Here is a 20977-nt window from a genome sequence, read left to right on the forward strand (position 1 = left end):
AACCTCTGTCTTCTTTTTTAAAAAGGGCACGGTGATGATGCTTATTAACTCACAGGGTTATTGTCAGGATGAAAAGAGACAATGAATGTGATGCCCTTCCTACAGTTTGGACTCAGTACCAAAAGATGGGAGCCCTTATGATGATGGCAGTTGTATGGCAGCACACACAGTGCCTAGCATGTAATAGATGTCCCATAGGTGGCAGTTACCCATCTTTCCTTCTTACAAGCCCTCCTAGCTTGTCAGTTTTCCGAGTCTTTTTCCCTTGGATTTTTAAAGACCCTGATGGAAACATACATTTCATTTGGGTTATAATAGTGGGTTCTTGGATTTGTAAAATAAATTTCATCTGTGATACACAGGAAAATGCCATCTCATCTGTAGTTGTCTTTGAAAGGTCATCCTGAACGTTTTCCCCTGGGTGGCCAGATGGGGGAAGGCTGGGGGTAGGAAAGCTAAGAGCTTAGGTGGGGGAGAGAAAAGGGGGCAGAGGGAGGAATCACCTTGGGTGTTTTCCTGGCTTAATTTGCTACCCGCTAGCCTCAGTAAGGCCTGTACTATGGCCAGGTGTGGCTGGGATTTCTAACAGTGAGCAGAGGTTAAGAGGGCAGGGTGGGTACTTATTAGAATATACTTGGTTCTCCTTGCATACTCATGCTTTTTCATTCATGTATTCAGTCAACAGTTTGTTGAAGCTCTGCTGTGTTCAGTCCTTGACATTCAAAGGCAGCATCCATTCTCACGAGATCAAGCCAAATTGACTGACGAGTAACAGAAAATTAGAACTCACTTTTAAAGTATCAGAATAGAGGGAAGTGGGGGAGTTTTGTCAAAATATATTAAAATTATTCTTCTCTGTTTGCTTCTCTCCTTAGACCTTGAAGGCCAGGGCTGTGTCTTTTGCAACTTTGTATTCCCAGACCCTAACCCTAAATGCATCCCGGAATAAATTTGTATAAGCTCACCTCTGGCACAAAGATAAGGTAGTTTATAAACCATGCGTTTCAGCTATCTGCATATTTGTGGAAATCTTGACCCTATCAATGGAGACATCTGATAAGTCCTTAACTTATTGGTAATTCTATTTTTAGAAGGTAGAAGATGGGAATTTTGACAAACTGATCATGCTGAGAACTTTGGGCGAAAGCGGCCATTTTGTCTTGGGGTTTTGTCATTATGGAAGAGTGTCTTATGGCATAAATTTTTAGGAAGAGATTTCACAAAGTTCAGAGAAAAGATAGTGCCCCTCCGAGGCTAGGAGAACTGTAAAGGCGTAGGATTTCCTCCAACGGGTGGGAAGCTCCAAGAAATAAAAGTTGTGATTATATGATTCCAAATCCTGCTGATGAGCAAAAATGGAACCCGTTTCTGAAGAAGTCAGCACAGCTGTTTAGGGCCATTGCAGAAGAAGCCAGATTTAAAAAAAAATGACAGCTTTATTGATATATAATTCATATACCATATAATTAGTCCATTTAAAGTGCACAATTCACTGGTTTTTAGTGTATTCACAGCTATGTGCAACCATCACTACAGTCAATTTTAGAACATCTTCATCACCTCAAAAAGAAACCCCATGCCCTTTAGCTTAAGCCCCTTATGCATCCCCCTAGACCTAAGCAACTCTTAATCTACTTTCCGTCTCTATAGATTTGCCTGTTCTGGATGTTTCATATGAATGGAATCATATAATATGTGGTCTTTTGTGACTGTCTTTCACTTAGCGTAGTGTTTTCAAGGTTCATACATGTTGTAGCGTGTATCAGTACTGGATTTTTATTGCAGAGTAATGTTCCATTGTGTGAATGTATAACATTTTGTTTCTCCATCAGTTGACGGACACTGGGGTTGTTTTCACTTTTTGGGTCTTAAGAATAATGCTGCTATTCACGTTTAAGTTTTTGTGTGCACATATGTTTTCGTTTCTCTTGGGTATCTGCCTGTATGAGTGAAATTGCTGACTTAGATAGTAATTCTGTGTTTAACGTTTTGAGGAACTGCCAGACTGTTTTCCAAGGGAGTTGTACCCTTTTACATTCCCACCAACAGTATATAAAGGTTCCAGTTTGTCCACATCGTTGCCAACACCTGGTGCTGTACTGTTTGGCTTTTATTTTAGCAATCCTAATGGGTGTGAAGTGGTATCTCATTGTGGATTTGATTTGCATTTTCTTAATAACCAATGATGTTGAGCATCATTCATGTGTTTATTGGTCATTTGTATATCATCTTTGGAGAAATATCTATTCAGATGCTCTGCCCATTTTATAATTGAGTTGTCTTCCTGAGTTGTAAGAGTTCTTAATATACTCTAGATACAAATCTTTTATCAGATACATGATTTGCAAAATTTTTCTTCTATTCGGTAGGTTGTCTTTTTACTTTCTTAGAAAGCCAGACTTTCAGTGGTGTACAACGGAGAAAAGGGCACAGAGTAAGCATGAAAACAGTATAGGCTGAATGGCTGCAAATGTTTTAGAAAGGTTATACCTAGGATGACTTATGGCTTATAGGAAAAAAATTGAAATTATCACAATGATTTTAAAAAACTTTTTGGAAGTATAATACACGTCAAATGCAGAGTCATAAATATGCAGTTCAGTAAATTATCAGAAAATGAATATGCACGTGTAACCACCTTGCAGGATCAAGAAAGAGAACATTTTTAGCAGTACCCCCCGAGAAGCCCTCTTATGACTCTGTGCAGTCACTATCCTTCTTCCCTAAAGGGAACCTCTCTTTTGACTTCTGATACCATAGATTAATTTTCACATACTTTTGAAATTTGTAGAAATGGGATCATACAGCTTGTTTTCGTTTGTGCTTGGTTTCTTTTGCTTCACATGTAAAATTTATCCACGTGTTGCTTGTAGCTATAGTTCATTTTCGTTGCTCTATAGTTTTCCGTTGTATGGATGTACAACTATTTTATATATTCTCTTGATGGGCATTTGAGTTTCTGTTTTCAGTTTTTGGCTATTATGCCCTTTTTGTATATCTGTTGAGGTGCACATGGGTATGCACTTCTATTCAATATATATCCAAGAGTGGACTTGCTATATCATAAAGTGCATTTATGTTCAACTTTAATAAAGCATATGCAAATTAGCTTGCAGTCTATAAAACAAGATGGGGAATAAGAAGAAGCTAGACTTACTGTTTAATTTTAACAAGAAGGAGTTCAGAGTAATTCACTCCTTTTTCCTGCTATCTTCTCTAGCAAAGAAAGGGGTTTTCAGATACAGAAGGATAGAATTAAAAAGATGAGAGTAAAGCGAGAGAATTCTTTCTTAAAATAGGTGAAAATCTCCAGGCTGAAATGAATTGTTTCCCAGGATACCAAAAACCCTGCAGTTATTTTCGAGGAACCTCAGTTGGGAAACTTCAAGAAATAGCAAAGTGAGAGAAGATCCTGAAATTGAAGGTGAATCAGTGTTTTTGTTTTCTAAAGAAAAGGAAGTGGATTAAGTTTCAGGTGAATTTCTGGCAGGATTCTAGTGTAGGTTTAAACAGGTATTTGATGACGCTGATTAGAAAAGATAGTGGTTACCTGGAGCCAGGATGATTTCTGTCATTCCCAAGACATTTATGGGGCTTCCAGTTCCCATGGGTTCCTGGTATTTCTGGTGCCAGGGGTATAAAGGGGAGCATTAAGTTTCTAGTTTAGAAGATGAGCTTGTAAAAGTATTCTTAGTGAATTTCCTTGCACATATTTTTTGAACGGCTTAATTGTAGGCTAAACAGACTGATAAGCAAGTAATTACCAAATGTAAGCCATAAAGCTAGTTGTCAAGTTTTTTGTGACTGGGAAGGAGCTGGGAGAAGAGGAATTCTGAAGAGGTGACCTTCTTCTAAAATTTGAACAGACTAAGGGAAAGTGGATAGGGTGAGGAGGTCAGCTAGGAGTTGGAGCTTGAGTGCAAGAGCATTTCTGCTGTCCGTACAGGGAAGAGTGATTATGAGAGAGCTTTCTAGACATGAGAGGACGTTGCCACTGATGGGCCTCCTGGTGAAAAGCTTTGCGTATCATCCTGAGCAGTTGGGACTTTTATCTTACAGGCAGGAGGAGCCCTGGAAAGGCTGTAAATATCCGGGGAGCCGGAATGATCAGATTTGCATTTAAAAAGTTTGCTGATAATGTGGAAAAGAAAAAGTCCTAGTCTGAATCCAGGGAGACAGGAAACTCTTACAGAAGTGAAGGTGGGCCAGGAGGCCAAAAGGAGCAGATTCTAGAGGGAGTTAGGAGAGACTAGGGTAAGTCATTCTGTGGTAATACTGACTTCTTTTTAAAATAGATTTTAAGAAGGTTAGGTAGGTTATTAGTTAAGGATCTGCTATCTTTTGATTTCAACAAAGTGTTTCGTTTAACAAAATGCTGTCCTTGTGAACAAGATGGAAAATATGAACTGGGTTTTTGGTGGGTTTGTAGCCGTTGAAAAGGTCTACTTTAAAAACAGGATTTCCTGGATTTGCGTCAGCTGGGGGAGAAGCCTTTCCTCCTGTGCTGTTGGACTCTGTGCTTGACTTCTGTTCGTTACAACTTTTACCTTTGGTTGAAACGGTTTTATTGTTGACGAGTTTTCATGTGAAGTAAAGTTAGAAAGGTTAGGTAATGTAGTAGTTGACAGAATCAAGGTTTTAAAATATGCACGTTCAAAGAAGTGAAATTGGTAGGGTGGGTGGGGGCAGAAATTTTATTCTTATTGTTTAAAGCACAATATATGTAAGTACAATCACAGATATATGGTATATCTGTAATATTAAAATTTCGTGGGGGAGAGTGATTTAAGAAAAGATGTTTAAAAAATCTCCTTAAGGGGCAATAGTGAGACAAAGGTTGAGAAACACTGTTTTAAAAGAACTCAAGGGTCACAGTGGTGACCTGCAACTTCCAGTAGTTAGTAGGTGGAGATGGTCAAAATTTCTACTTTTAGAACTAGAAACCGAAGACCCCATTATAGGATGGGAATATTTCTTGATTTGTATGTTTATACAAAGGAAAAAAAAATTAAATGGAATTAAGTTTTGTCAACCTCCAGAAACCAGTTTAAGAGGCAGAACGTTTATTTGGGATCAAAGAATTGTAGTTCGGGGAGCACAGATTCAGGAAGAAACCCAAATAGTGTCCTGGTTATAGGAGAGAGGCTGAGGGTTTTTATGGAAAAAAGGGAGGATGAGGTAAGTTGTATTAAAGAAGAGTTCATTGGTGCTAGATGAGGGAAGCCTAGGTTTGTATTTCATAGATTGGCGTGAGGTTCGATCATCAGCGTCAGGCGAAAGCACAGACTTGTACTTCATTGACTGCTTAGCGATCTGGACCTTGGCAAAGTCCGGTTCCGTCAGTCCTTACAAACAGGATATCCTTGTCCTTACTGACTTCTTTGGAATGTTGGTGGTTTGGTCCAGTTTGGAAGATAAAGAAAACAGGACGTGCAAGGCAATTCCTCTGAAATGGCTGCTCTGACTCTATTTTAATATGGCTCCACTCATGTCATCTTTCACAGTTTCTTTGTTAATTTTGTTTGGCCCTAAGCTCATTATGAGTTCACAGAGTGGATATGGCTAAGAAAGAAAGTTGATGCACCCTTAGGGCTTCATTTATAAAAATAGATGTTACAGAATTCAGAGTGTTCTGTTACACTCCAAAATGGCCAGAACCTGATCTGGAACTTTGAAAAACTTGAGCGTCCAGAGGATGATCAGGAAAATGAGAGGCCTCGAAACTGTTGAGAAATGTTCAACCAGAACAGCAACTGGCTTATTGTTTAAGCATACCATGATGACTGCAAGAAATTATGGCTTGAATCCACAAGCATAATTAAACTGGGCAAGGCTGTATAATTAATAATTAAGCAATATTTCTTGAGTGCCTACTTTCTGCTGGGTTGTTCTAGGCATTGGGGACTCAGCGCTTAGCAAAATGGACAAAATACCTGTGCTCATGGAACTGAGAGTTTAATGGGGGGAAACAGACAGTAAACAGGATAAGTTTGTAAAGTGCATCTGGTATGTAATATAGGTAGTATGTTAGATATTGACAAGTGCTAAAGAAGGAAAATAAGGGGAGAAGAAGGATGTGAAATATTGGGGAGTGGTGGAAATTTTAGATAGGCCAGGCCAGAGAAAGCCTTATTGAGAAGGTGATTTAAAACAAACAAACTTCGTATTGCAGTGTAACAAACGTACAGGAAAGTGCAAAAAGCACAAGTATACAGTGGGATGTATTTTTACAAAGCGATAGATTTGTGTAATCCACACTCAGATTAGGAAGAAAATATTACTAGCCCCTTAGAAGGCCTGGTTACCCCCTCCCAGGCAAAGCCTTACCCCTTGACTGCTAACACCATAGCTTAGTTTGTTGGGCCAGTTTGTGAGCTTTCTGTTAATGTGAGCTTGCATAATTTCTTCTTTTGTTTCTGGCTTCTTTCACTCAACGTTGTGTTTGTGAGATTCATCCATGTTCTTACACGTATTTGCAGTTTATTCATTTTTGTTGCTATAGAGCATTCCATTGTATGATGATACCTCGATCATTTCCTTTCTTTGGTTAGTGAATAATGCTGCCATGAAATTCTTGTGTATGTCCTTTTGGTGAAGACATCTATAGGGGATATAATTAGCCGTGGAATTGCTGAGTCATCAGGCTATGTGTATATTTACTTTAGCAGATCCTGAGAAACACTTTTCCAAGGTGGCTATATCAATTTATATATCCATCACGGCATATGAGAGCTCCACATTCTTGATAACACTTGGTACTGGGCAACCTTTTAAACTGGAGTAATTTAGCTTTGTGAAATACTCGTGAACGAGTTCTTTTTTTCTCTTTTCTCTGAGGACCTACAAATGCAGCTGTTACTTTGCAGACCAGCTTTGCGAATCACTGATCTGGAGTAGTAAGTATGCATCCTTTGATTTCAGTACTGTCGATAAATGAGCATGATATCCATCCTTAAACTTGCAGTAAGATTGATTGAGGTTAGAGTCTAATTATGAGAAACCGTAAAAAACTTCAAAGTAGGCCATGTGTCATTTCTAGCCCAGAAGTACTTCATTTCTTAAAAACAAAAAAAAGTAAAGAGAGTGAGCCAGATGCCTCCAAAGGACACATATGGTACACGTGTAGTCATAGTAAAGCACGATACTCATCTTAGTAAATTCTTTGCTGATAGGCCCTATGAAATTGTTTCTAAAATTTTGTTTGGAAGTAGCTAAGCTCTTAGGTTTTCTTCAGCAAATTAAATTGGTTGGCCCTGTCCTTAGGGGAAACTGTCGGTTTGAGTTTTGTGTATCCCCATTCTCCCCACCACCAGTGTTAAAGCTAAGTGCACTATGAAGTATTTGATAAAAACAATTGGAGTAGCACGAGGGGGAGGTGGTACTGCAGTCATGGAGGTGGAGCTGCTCTGAGTGCCCACCACCCGGAGCTTGCCTGGCACTGACTTGAGTAGACTTGTCTTGAGTCTCCGTTGATGCCTGCTTGTGCTCTCCTTTGAATTGGATACCCACTTTCTATCTGGCAGAGCTTTGAGACGCCTTCTGAATGTGTATCAGTGTCATTAATTGGCTTCAGAAGTGTATAAATGATCTATTATATAAAAGTTTTGCCTTTGAGTATTACCGGAGAAATATTTTGTGCAATTTGATAGTATAGAGTCATTTGATTATTCAAGATATCAAATGTCCTTTGTAAGATTCGATTGCCATTTTAAAGAACGGTATTATTAACAACTGATTACCTTTCCCATCTTTGCCAATGGATTTTATGGGCCTTAATATCTTTCTACCAAGAAGAGAACTTTAACATTTGTAATCACTTCTCAGCGTTTCCAGTCTGCTTTCGGTGTTAGGTCATGGTGTCATATTTTAGTTACCTGATGTGTCTGTGGTTTTAACATGATTGTCTTGCCCCGAGGGATGGGAGAAGATAAGTGAAAAGTTCATTGCTGGTTCGTGAGTGAAGTTGTGCCTTGGCACAGGGTGCTGATCACTTTGGCATTCCAACACCGCATTAGATCACCTTGTCTGCAGCTTGGGAACGTTCCGAAAGCGCTACCTAACTCTGCAGGATTCTCCATAAACTCGAGCTGGTCTAGAAAGTGATGTTTATTGTATCCTGTTCTCAAATGTCTTGCCAAGTGACTGTCATCAGACTCTTTATTGATAGAAAATTAGTTAGGCAAAAATCATTTTCTTCTCCTTGCATGGAAGAGGTGATGAAATTTATGAGAAAGTACATATAAGGAAAGTTTGGATGTGTTGATTGTGGATTTGAGCCCTGGCTGGAAACAAAGAACTCTTGACTTATAGCGGAATGTTCTGTGCGTTACTTGTGTCTTTCAATCTCAGCTCTTGTATGTGGAAATAATGAAAGGAATATGTGCTACGCCAGTTGGTCAGAGTTTTTAGTTACAGATACTAAGATCTGTTCTAGTTAGTGTAAGCAGAAAGGGTTTTATTAAGGGTGATAGCTAGCTTTGCAAATCTTCAGGAGGGCTGAAGGAGGAGACTGTAGGCTGAGTTTCTGGGAATGGTTGCCCGTAACGCATTGTGAAACTGGCCCTCTGAGGAGCTGCTGCCCTTGCCTGGGTCAGGATGCTCCAAACTGGGAAGCCAGAACCAGAATCACTCTGCTTTTGTCTGCCAGCAAAGTGAATGCTCACACTTTGCCACCTTGCTTCTTTCCCCATGTGACTCTGTTGTGAAGGAGTCCCGTGTGGTGCTTCTGGATCGGCAGAACCTAAGTCATAAGTCTGCCTGTACTATGTGGCATGGAAGGCAGGAAACATAATGCCTCCATTGCCGATTGGTTTATTTACTTTCTTTTTTAATTCTATATTGAGAAGCTGGGCCTTCCACAGTAGGGAACTGTTGAACTGTGGTGAGAATGGACCAAGATTTTGGGCCTCCTGAATAACAGTTGCTCATACAGCACCTATTTGAAATAGTATAATAGTAAGAATGCTGATGGATTCCAAGTAACTTTTAAGGAAGTCTACTATTTAAAAACACACTTTTTAAAATTGGGGGGGGTGGTGCACAAAGAGTATTTAAAACCCCAGCAGTTGCATGCTTGTGTTACTTTAGAATTTCCTTATTAGTCTAATAAGAGTATGTTGGTAATAAAACCAAGACAAGAATACAATCGTTTTGTAGGTTCTTTTGTCTTTGATGAACTAGTCAAGACCCATTCTTCCGCATCTTTTGATCAGAGGAGAGTGGAGACTTTATGCATGGGTCAATATAAATTCATTCCTCTTATTAGGTGAGCAAATAAAGTGTAAGGAATTGTGATGCTGGGTTCGCAGTGCATACATTATTATAATTTGTAACATATGGTTATTTACCTAATTTTTTTTCTGAAACGGACTTCTCCCTAGAGGGGACTTAGAAATCACGTGGTCCAGTATCCTAATTTTAGAGTTGAGGAAACCGAAGCCCACGGAGTGAAGTGCTTTGCTCAAGGTTATATGGCTGGTTGGTGGTGAGGCCTCTGGGTCTCACAGCCTGGTCTTGTTTCACTCAACCCTCTAGGAAAGCAGGGGTTTCTCCACAGTGGGAAAAAGCTTCAGTGCCTCCTGGGTTCCCATACTGAGCTTTAAGTCCTGACGTAGTAGTTGGGGTGTCTCAGTGGGGTTGTTGGTTGGATAACACTGGTGCTGTTCTATGTGTCAAATGAATACTTGGAAATTTCTTCTTGAGTTCTGAGAAATGTGAATCACAGAAGTAAGAATTTTATTCAGAACAACACGCGGGGGGAAAATCACGCAATGAACATAACTGATTAAAGATGTAAGTTTCACTTGGTAAAATAAGCTGCAAAAATGCAAGGGGTTACACACACAGCTCTCTTCTCTTTACTCCTCAGGGCCATTCATAAATTTGTTCATACACAGCTTTTAATAAGGCATTTGTTATTACGTGCATAGTCAGTACTGGGTAAAAATTACTAGGAAAATTCACTCTGGTTCACTTCTCACCTCCTTCAGGTTTTTGCTCAGAGCTGCTTTTGTAGTGACCCAGTCTGTTTAAGATCGCAACCCACCTGCCCTCCATTCCTTCCTGAATCCCCTTATTCTGCCATCCTGGCCTTCTTCTTTTGAGTAGCACATATCCCCTCTAACATTATATATAATTTGTTTATGTTGTGTTTCCTGATTATTGTGTGTTTCCTCCATCAGACTGCAAGCCCCATCATGGCAGACTTTGTCAGTTTCTTAGTGTATCCCCAGCAGGAAGGATAAATGGTGCCTGTTCCACAGTAGATACTCGATGAATATATGTTGAATGAATGAACTTGGCAAAGGCAGCTACTCTTTAGGATTCCTACTAGTAAAATGACAGATTCTCAGTCCCGTGATTATTTTATTCATGAACTCATTGGAGATGGCAAAACCGTCAGTTGGTATATAAATAAATTAAGTGTGTGAGTTGTGTTACATACAGTATTCTGGAACCTCCTTGCTTATTTGGCAATAAACAAGGAGCTCGGATTCGGATGAGAAATATCATTATATTTGCAACTATTATCAGTGGGACAAATTCTTTAGATATTAAAATCTAGATTACTAAATGATAAAAATGCATGCAGAGATTCTCAAGTATAGACTTGGACAGTAGCTAGTTTTAAACATAATTGATTTAAGAGGTTTTCATTTTCAACATTGTGGCAAAAAAAGTGCCACATACCAGCATCATGAGTATCAGGGTGCTGTGAGGTGATGGAGGGAAGTGGAAGGGGTCAGGGTCTCGGCAGAGTGGAAAAATGCTGCTGTAGAGTCATCCAGATGTGAAAGTAAGTTTCTAAACCTTTTTGCAAAAGCTAAAACATGAGACAGATGCATTTAATGCAGATAAAGTCTATAGCTAAGCAGGTGGTTGTCTTCTAGTAAGTTCTAGGGCATAATGTAGTTTATAAATGCTCATCTTTAGCATTTAAAGATATGTTTAGACTTTTAGAATTCAAGGGAAATAAAGATGCTAAAGTCTTAGGAAGATGTTAAGCAACCTAAAAAATATCTTAGAAATAAAATATTCTGACTTTTTTTGGTAAGCTTAAGCCTAAAGCTTGAATTGTCCAATATCACACAACTAATTAATGGCAGACTTGTACTCATTTTTGTCACAAATTGTCACTGAAGTATCATTAATAGGAGAGGAGTGAACAAACCTCTGTTTGGAGGTAACCCAGAGAGCAATTATGAATTTGTCTAGAGATTGATGTGTTATCTTAAAAATTTCAAAAATTCATGCAGATATTTCATCCTATACAAATTATTTATGTCCTTCTCTTTTTATGTGTATAAACATTTTTTTTAAAGTTTGCATAAATGTGCTTATTTGAAGAATTGTCGTTTGGAGTTTGAGGAAGTAAAGAGAAAGGAAGATCGCCTTAGGTGACTGTCTTAGAAGTATTAAAAAGCAGAGTTTTAAGGAAAATACAGCGGAGATCTGCTTGATCTCTTCTGAAGTTAAATATATTATAAGAAAGAAGATTAATTCTAGTGCAGTGAGAATCCCTTATTTAGAGAATATTTTAAACCTCAACTTGAGAAGAAAGGATTGCTTCTTTTCCATTTCAACCTAAGTGAAGTCAGACATCATGTTTTGTGTCTTTTTGCTAGAGGTACTGGTTTGGAAGTGATCAGTTTTAAAAAAAAGAGAGAGAGATGATTTGTGTATAGAATTTGTACCTCATTTTTTCCTGACCCTAAAATTAGTCCATGCTTGTGTGGTGATACGGCCAGCCCCACCCTACCCCTTTCCCAGCAGAGAATACTCTAAAGGTTTTTGCTTCTTAATGTTTTATGTTAATTGTTTCTGTTGCAACACATGGTTACATGAGATATTTATCATGCTGACTGAGTTGTAGCTGGATTTTAATATGCTTCAAAGTGTGGTTTCCACGATTGATCAGAGAGCAGAGTGTAATGGGTAGAGCTCTAGGCTGGAGTCAGGAGCCTGGGATTTAATCTTATCTGTAAAACGAGAGTTTGACTGTGGTAACGGGGTTCTGGGGTCTCTTCCAGCTCTAAGAGCTTATGATCTGTGCTTGCTCGTGATCTGCTTGGCGCCTCCATACACCTATTTTCTAAAATTTAAAGGTACAGTGTGTGTATTTCAGGTTTCGTTGTCTCCACACAGAGCAGTTCCCTTGAGATGAATATTTTGGGAGCCCGTGCCCCTTGCTTTAGTCTGTTCCGTGGGTTTTCCTGCGTGACTACCAGAGGAATTATTATGCAGGTACTTGCTCAGCAGTCACTGGTGGCTTATGAAAGGCCCTTCTCTGCTGAGCAGGGTGAGCTCTACGAGCCTCTTAGCATTTTTGAGAAAAAGCCTCCTAAGACATGAGGAATTTTCACATTGGTCCTGGAAACTTTAGGAACTGGACACTTCCTACCCTTGAGCAGTTTGCCACTTGGAGTCCTTATATTAATGTTGGAAGTAGTATTTGCATCTGAATTTGTATTGTATATTTGCAGATTTTCTGTTGACTGTCGGTGCAAATTTAAGGAGGCTGTTGGCCAAAGTACGTACACGATTGTTTTACTGTCATGTGCCCGTGGTCTTTTTCTCCTTGAAGGCTTACTGTTGTGTGTGTGTTTTCAGTGTGTCTGTATCATACTAGCTAGTTTACTAGCTCTAGGTGGATATGCAGAAATACCCTACAGAATTACTGCATTCATAGCCAAATCTGGCAGAGTCATATGATTAGAAGTTCAAATACGGTATCTATTGGCAGGCACGTCTTGGCAAATAGTGAGTGCCTGTGGGTGGATGGGTGAGAGAGCTGGGCTGGAAGCCCCTGCTCCACAGTTACGCTGCTATTATAGCTTAGTACCCGAGAGGGGTTAGTCTGTCTTGTTTTAAAAATCGTAGCTCTGAAGTGAGACAGAGCTTTCAAGTCCCTGAATTATTTTGTGATTTACCTCTCATTATTTTTCACATCTTCTGGATTTGAAGTTTCGAAGAACTTGCCAGTTTGCTCAGATACGGTCTAGATAGAATAAGGCAAAGGAACCATGTTAAAGACTGACTTTGAGGCTGATGAGAGCCTTTATTCCTGTTTCGTTTCACTAAGGTATGGCGTTATTAGAGCAGATGGAAGGCTAGGGTTTGAGCTCAAGTCGTGTGAAAACTTCATAAGCCAATTGGCTGACTCTTAATGGTAAGACAGGAAGAACCACCCACGTTTTCCATTTTGGATTTGAGTCACAGAAAACAGGTTTCCTGCAGAAACCATTTGGCTTTAACAAGTGTACGGAAATTTCATCTTTGATCAAATTGATGCATCAGTTTTTGTTTTCATGATGCGTGTATTTCAAATTAATTATGTCCCCCCTTCCAATGCATAGGTTCAATTTCAAATTTGATTCTCCTGTAGTACAGACTGTAACCTAATTTCCAACATTTTTGTATAAGGGGTAGATCAAAAGGACTGTACTTTCAGGTAAGGATCTAATTTTACTTTATCTTAAGAGTACACAGCTACTTTGGCAGAAGTCTGGAGTTTCTCCTACCCCCTTTGGCATGAATAGAAGCATAGGTGAATTTTTTAAAAGGTGGCAAATTGAGTTCTCCAGACAGGTTTCTACCTGTTTGGGATTACCTAAGAGGTGTCAATGAGGTTGGCTACTTAAAACAATTAGAGAGGCAGTGTGTGATGGCAATTAAAACACACACGTGTTCATTTAAAATGGCTTGTAAAACTGTATTAAGCTTTTTTTAGAGGGAGGAAATCATCCTTTCTTCTAATACTTACCACTTCCCTCCCATGATCGATCGACCTAACATCTGTCTATCTGTCTATTTTCTATGTATTTAAAACTTAAAGAGACTGGCCCTGTGGCTGAGTGGTTAAGTTCATGCTCTGCTTCGGCGGCCCAGGGCTTCACCGGTTCGGATCCTGGGCGTGGACATGGCACTGCTCATCAGGCCATGCTGAGGCGGCATCCCACATGCCACAACTAGAAGGACCCACAACTGAAAAAAATATACAACTATGTACTGGGGGGATTTGGGGAGAAAAAGCAGAAGAAACAAAAAAAAAGATTGGCAACAGTTGTTAGCTCAGGTGCCAATCTTTAAAAAAAAAACTTAAAGACATAGATGATTTTAAGATTAATTTCTCTACTTCTATGACATACCAAACTTATATAATAGTTCTGGGCATGAGAATATTATAGAAAAAGATCTATACTTGAAATAATTTGGAATTTACAGGGCTAGTATTTAGAAATGAATTTTCCCCAAGAGGAAAGGGAACTGTACAGATCAAAAACAAACAACCCCGCTACTCCCAGATCTAAAAAAACCCCACGTTGCATAGAAAAAAATTGTGCTGAGTTGGGATTATCACAGTGTTTCTGGACATAAATGAAAGCGTATTTCAGACAAGTAGTATATTGTTTTTTTAATCAGTTACCTAATTTCCCTAATGGATTTTGAAGTATTGAGTCACTTCTAAATTAGTTTTCTTACCTCTTTAAGATGGTTACTTTTCAAGTTTAAATATATAAAACTCAGTTTTTAATGATTGGCATTGTTTGAAGAGGGACGGTGGCAACTGAATGAATAATCCAAAAATGACTTGTTAGTAATGCATTGTAGGATGGCTCTCGCAGCAGATTTAGTTTCCTGACCATATTCCCAGTTAACAGACGTTCGTTTGCAAAACCTTAGCACACGAAGAGGCAGCTCAGTAGAGAGAAACTGGCCTGGGATTTATAGCAAGTTGCAGATGATGTGTGGATGTAATTTCTTTCTGGTGCCTCCCAGGCTCAGCTTTCATCTCACCTGGTAGGAACTTCTTAACCAGCTTCCCTGCACCACTCTTCTTTGTGAAGAATCCTGTTACTCTCTGCTTAGAGCATTCAGGGTCTCCACGTTACCTGGATCAGTGGTTCGCAAACTTTTTGGTCTCAGAAACCCTTTATGCTGTTAAAAATTATTGAATACCCAAGAGAGCTTTTGTTTATGTGAGTCCTATCCATCACTATTTACTGTATTAGAAATTAAAATGGAGAAAGATTTAAAACGGGACTGGATCAGCTTGCATCCCCTTGACTGCAGATGCCGCCAGTCATCACAGTTGTGCGGCTTCTGGCAAGCACTGCGCTCAGGAGAGAAGGAGAGTGATAAAGGCACAGAGCATACCGTTCTCCTTAACAGGTACATTTAGTGAGGTATAACTTATATATAGTGAAATCCACTCTTTTTTTTTTTTTAAAGATTTTATTTTTCCTTTTTCTCCCCAAAGCCCCCCCCAGTACATAGTTGTGTATTTCTAGTTGTGGGTCCTTCTAGTTGTGGCATGTGGGATGCCGCCTCAGCACGGCCTGATGAGCAGTGCCGTGTCCGCGCCCAGGATTCGAACTGGCGAAACCCCGGGCTGCCGAAGCGGAGCGCATGAGCTCAACCACTCAGCCACGGGGCCGGTCCTACTCTTTTTAGTGGGTTTTGACAAGTGTGTATGGTTGTGTAACCACCATGAATATATAGGACATTTCCATGACCTCATAATGTTCTCCTACCCTTATCCTCTGCTCCCTCTGACCTACTTTTGCTCCCTAGTTTTGCTTTATTCAAGTGTCCTGTGAATGGAATCGTACAGTCTGTAACCTTTTGAGTCTGGCTGCTTTCATTTAGCATAATGTATTTGAGATTGATCCATGCTCTCGTGTGTATCACTAATTTGTTCCTTTCATTTGCAGAGTTTTCTTCCAGTGTGTGAATATACTGCAGTGTTTCTGTTTACCAGTGGAAGGACATTTGGTTTGTTTCTAGTTTTTGGTGGCGATGTGTCTTAGTATTATTAAAATGATTTTAACTTCACCAAGCCCCTGAAAAGGTCTCAGGGACTCCCAGGGGCCCGAGATGTCTCTCTGAGAACCTCTGGCCGTTCTAACTACTTGCCTGGGCGTGATGTGCCCTCTGTCTAGAAATGCCAAGATCTAGCTCAAGAGTCTCCTCTGTGCAGGCCTTTCCAAACCCTCTTCCCACCATCACACCTGTGCACCTTCAGGCCCCAAGATTGGGCTGGTCACCACCACCGCTGTGTCACTGCTGTGGATTTTCCCACTGCTTGGCAGTTATTGGAGGACGTAGCGGCTTCCCAGCTTCTCAAGGGTGCTGCCTTCTTTCTGTATCCCAAGCACACGCCTGGCACAGAGAAGATGTGGGGTATGTTTGAATGAATAAAGAATTCCTTTACCTTGGTAGGGCATTTCATTGTGTATAAGAGGCTTTCCTATGTGTTATGACATTCATCCTTCATTTCAACTCTGCAAAGTGCATAGCACAAGTGATTTTTAATCTCTTTTATTTTTATCAGATGAGGACATTAAGTCTTAAATCTGTGGTCATAACCAAGCTGCACCGCAGAATAACCTGGAGAACTTAAAATAAATGTACTAATGCTCCAGACCAATTAAGCTCTACTCTCTGGAGGTCAGCCTTGGGTGTTAGTATTCTTTAAAAGCATCGCTGTTGAATCTGGTGTGCAGCCATGAGAATCATTGTTGTAGAGTTTGATTTACTGTGAAGTCTCGGCGGTGATGCAGTCGACACTAGAATCCAGGTCTTTTGCCTCCTACTCTGATGCCTTTTCCTGCACTGTGAGCTGTCACTTGAATGGAAGCACTGCAGAGATTTAGAGAGCCTTGGTGTAGACGCCACTGTTTTCATTTTATGGAGGTGCAGTAGCATAAAGACCAGAACACTGAATTTAGAGTCGGGGGACCATGTTTCTGTTTTGGCTCTGCATTTATTAACTGTGGGTTAATGAGTACTTGAGTCTGTCCTCACTTTTACAGTAAGGATACTACCTTAAATTCTAGAACCTTATTGTGGGCATCAAATTAGATAATATGTTAAAGGATTTTAAAGGATTTATTTAAAGGATTACAAAATCCTTTTGTAAACTATCAAGTGCTTTCTAAGACTTATTTTAACTTGATTTTAGCCTAATGTATTTATTGCCTAACCTTCCTTGGGGTTCATAAATTGTACAAGTCATACGTAAATGGAGTCTCCCTGAAATAGTCAGATAACAGACTTATGCAGAGTGAAACCAGGAGGTCACCGTGGGTTGCATACTTTCCATCTTTGGTGTGTGCATTTAAATGTCTAAGTATGTGCACGTGTAACATAAGTTATGTTTTTGGTTGTCTTAAAATAAATAGAGTCTTACTTAATCTGTTTTTTCCCCTCTCATTCTTTTCATAGCTGCATTATTTTTTTGTATGTTTCCATATTGATGGACACTTAATACATTTCCAGTTTTTTACTTTTATAAAAAATGCTAAGGAACATTCTTAGCTCTTTCTTATTAAAATATTAGTTAATTTTCATTAAGAGGTTTATTCTGTTTTCGAGATATTTGAAGGTGAAGTAGTAAATGCGTATGAAATGTTAGACATTTTCTACTCAAAATAGAACTTAGACTGTTAAAAAAAAACTCTGGTAAAATATACTAGACCTTGGAGAACTTTTTCACATGGTCTTTGTAAATTTTGTTTGTTTTATTTTTATGGTATTCTCATTTCACTATTTATTTATTTATTTAACTTTTGGAGGAAGATTAGCCCTGAGCTAACATCCACTGCCAATCCTCTACTTTTTTTGCTGAGAAGATTGGCCCAGAGCTAACATCTGTGCCCATCTTCCTCTATTTTATATGTGGGACGCCTACCACAGCATGGCTTGATAAGCAGTGCATAGGTTCATGCCTAGGATATGAACTGATGAACCCTGGGCCGCCAAAGCGGAGCCTTTGAACTTAAGTGCCACACCACCAGGCTGGCCCCTCATTTCACTATTTATATGGACTTTTAAAGACTAGTGTATGTGTATTGCTTAAGTTTAACTCTTTGAGATGTGATCGCTACATAGTGCTTTTCCTTAAATAACAGCAACACAACAATAATGGCCAGTACCTATTTATGCTGGGCACTGTGCTGAGAGCATATGTGGTCTCATTTCTTCCTCTCAGTAACCCAGTTAAATTGGTGGTCTTCTCTAGGTTAAGCATTTAGAAATGGAGAATCAGAGAGGTCAAGTGTCCAAGGTTAGTTTTGGAGCTAGGATTCAAAGATCCTGCCTCCACCTATGATGTCAGGATTTTGCTGAATCAGAGATGGTAATTTGTATCTGTGACATGACAGTTTACTTTCTAAATTGCTTATATTTGTATATTTTGCTTTTAGTACCGGTAATAATTTATGCAGAAATAGTCCATTCTCTGGAGTATCCGTTTTGTAGAAAGTACCATCATGCTTCACTTGACGACTGGGATACCTTCTGAGAAATGCGTCGTTAGGCAATTTCATCATTGGCTATACCACAGAGTGTACTTACACAAACCTGGATGGTATAGCCTACTACACACCTAGGCTGTATGGTACTAACCTTATGGGACCAGCATTGTATGTGTGGTCTGTCATTGACCAAAACGTTGTTATGCAACGTTTATTATAATAAAAGCAATTTACTGGTATAATGAAAACAAATGCTTATTGAATTTAGTAATAAGTGATATTTTGGAGTGAAAAAGGCCACTAAATGGGGAGTTGATCTTGAATTCTATTTATTATCTAACAGGATGACCTTGAAAAAATAATGCTGTTTCCTCACTGGTAACATTGGACTAAATAGTTCACTTTACGCTTACTCAGACATCAGTCCTGAGTAATATTAGTGTGAATGAGAAGTACTTGTGAAAGCACTCGGCAGTAGTCTAGATGAATTGCGAAATGGGATTTGAGTAACGCTTCCCCTTTACCTTGAGTAATAAGAACGTTTCCGGAAGGGTTTGTTTATTCATGACAAATGAACGATTAAAATGATCTGTCTCTGTTGATGAAAGTACCAGAAGGCAGCCTCATAGTTTTTAAAACACATTGAAATGTATGTTTTTATAATTTTATTATAGGCATAATTGAATATTTTAAGGGGCCATGGGTGGTTATTTCTTAATAATGATCGTTACAAATGGAGTTTTAGCAAAGGTATGGTTTCACATATGTTCTTTGTGTCCTCTTGTGTCACATTTTACGTGAATGATAAAATAAAATGGAGGTCTCAGTGGCATAGTCTGGAGCCCACGTGATGGGCAATGTCAGCTTTTTAACCCTTCCTCCGTTTCCTTAATCCGTCTCTCCTTTTTAAGCCTGGAATATGGTGGCCGAATGGTTGAAACAGATCTTTTGGTGAACTCAGGCTTCCAGATTGAACTCTGTGTTTTCTTGAGAAGTGAGAAAACGTGTGATGAACCACAGTTCAGATATTATCAGACTGTCTTGTTTCCAGTTTTTTATTTATAAATATTTTTAAAGGGAATATTTTTGGTCAGCGTGTTTGATGACAGAAGAGAATGAGCATGTTGGCTCACCTTCCTGTGTGGACGTGCTCGCTGAGAATTAGTCTGGCACCACCAAGTGGGCTGAGATCACAGGAAGCAGTGGGGTAGTACTGACTTGTCGTTGCCATCGATACGCACTAGATTCAAATCAATAACCCAGTGTAATCTATTCTAAACAGTACATTTAAAAAATGTCCTCAGAGTCACCTTTTTCTCCTATTTCTAGACTTACTAATTTGCTTGGATAGATCCGGAAACAACATTGCACTTTATCACCACCTACTTGGGGCTGCTGTCTGAGACGACACACTCCACCCTTCAGAGGAATTCACTTTTTTCCAAATATAGGCTTTGTTATTTTTATGCATGTTCTCTACTTAAATTTCCAGCTTTTAGGATTTAAATACTCATGTACATTCTGCCCTGGTGACTAAAGAGCATTGTATAAGGATTTTTGCCTCCTTTTAATATGTGGACATCACATTCCTTGGCCTAGTCTTTGTTTTGCATCTGTATTTCCGTGTAATCCTAACAAGTTCATTCAAGCAGTGGTTGAACTGAGGTTAAGTGGTATTGTGGTTGTTTGGCAGGATATGGTCATAAACACTTCTCTTTAAACACAGAATAGCCTGGGGTGACTGTAATGTTCAGTTGCATAATCACAGATTACACTTTGCAAACACAGGATTGAGTACATAGGCTGCATACATCTTCGGTGAGAAATTGCCCCACAAGATGGAGTCTACTTGAGAAACCATCTGTACAGTTCCCTTGAGTATTTCCTTAGACAATTATAATTAATAGTATGCATTTAATTAGAATGTTTCTGATTGGGTGGAACTATAAATAGTTTTTCAGGGTTTCCAGAAAGTCTCCCACTTAACGTCTAAAGGAATGGGTTAAAACGTTAACCAGCATTTCGAATACATATTGTATATATTTTTCACAATTTTATTATGTTTTCTCTTCTTCCTCCTTTCCTGTTTTTTCTTTTGTCACTTAAAAGCTGTTTTTAGCTTTTATTAGGCCCCGGTGGCCTAGTTGTTAAGTTCGGTGTGTTCCGCTTTAGCTTCCTGTGTTCAGTTCCCGGGTGTAGACCTACACCACTTGTCCTTCAGTGGCCATGCTGTGGCAGCGGCTCATGTACCAAAGGTGGAGGATTGGCAGCAGATGTTAGCTCAGGGCGAATCTTCCTCAGCAAAAAAAAAAAAAAAAAAACAAAAAAAAAAACACCTTTTGCAAAAAATACCCTCAGGAGTAATTCACCCTCCAGAGACTGGATGGAGTGGCGTTTAAAGTCATTCTATTTGAAATGACTGGTGATGTTTTTGTTCAAGGCAACTCTGATATAGACACGAGGAACTGGTCTCTGGCGCTCATAAGTAGTGTTGGAAAACACCCCATGTTACTGTGGGCAGCCGAAGAAATGGAATAAACTGCCTATACAGTGGGTAGAAAGGCCTTTTGGGCGTATTATGTATTTCTTGAGGCTGATGTGAATGCTTTTGAAAAAAATTTTTTACTTCCTTAATTACCATTTGTACTGTTTATCAGGAAATTGGATATATTTGATGTGGGACTCAGTGTTTCTATAGTCTTAACTTTTACTAAATGTTT

The 20977-nt window shown here is 39.3% G+C and overlaps 1 protein-coding gene across 39 annotated transcripts in view; it reads left to right on the forward strand.

Annotated features, from left to right (window-relative positions):
- SIPA1L1 (signal induced proliferation associated 1 like 1) overlaps positions 1-20977 on the forward strand; it is a 359658-nt gene that overhangs the window by 22523 nt on the left and 316158 nt on the right. For 4 of the 39 annotated variants that reach the window (XM_070249951.1, XM_070249971.1, XM_070249950.1 and 1 more), the window contains one exon: positions 6838-6896. The exons of the other annotated variants lie outside the window; for them this stretch is intronic. The gene's annotated coding sequence lies outside the window, so the exon portion shown is untranslated. The remainder of the gene's footprint in view (positions 1-6837; positions 6897-20977) is intronic. 39 annotated transcript variants of the gene reach the window in all.

Source organism: Equus caballus, chromosome 24 (genome assembly GCF_041296265.1).
Source record: "Equus caballus isolate H_3958 breed thoroughbred chromosome 24, TB-T2T, whole genome shotgun sequence".
NCBI classification, from domain to species: domain Eukaryota; kingdom Metazoa; phylum Chordata; class Mammalia; order Perissodactyla; family Equidae; genus Equus; species Equus caballus.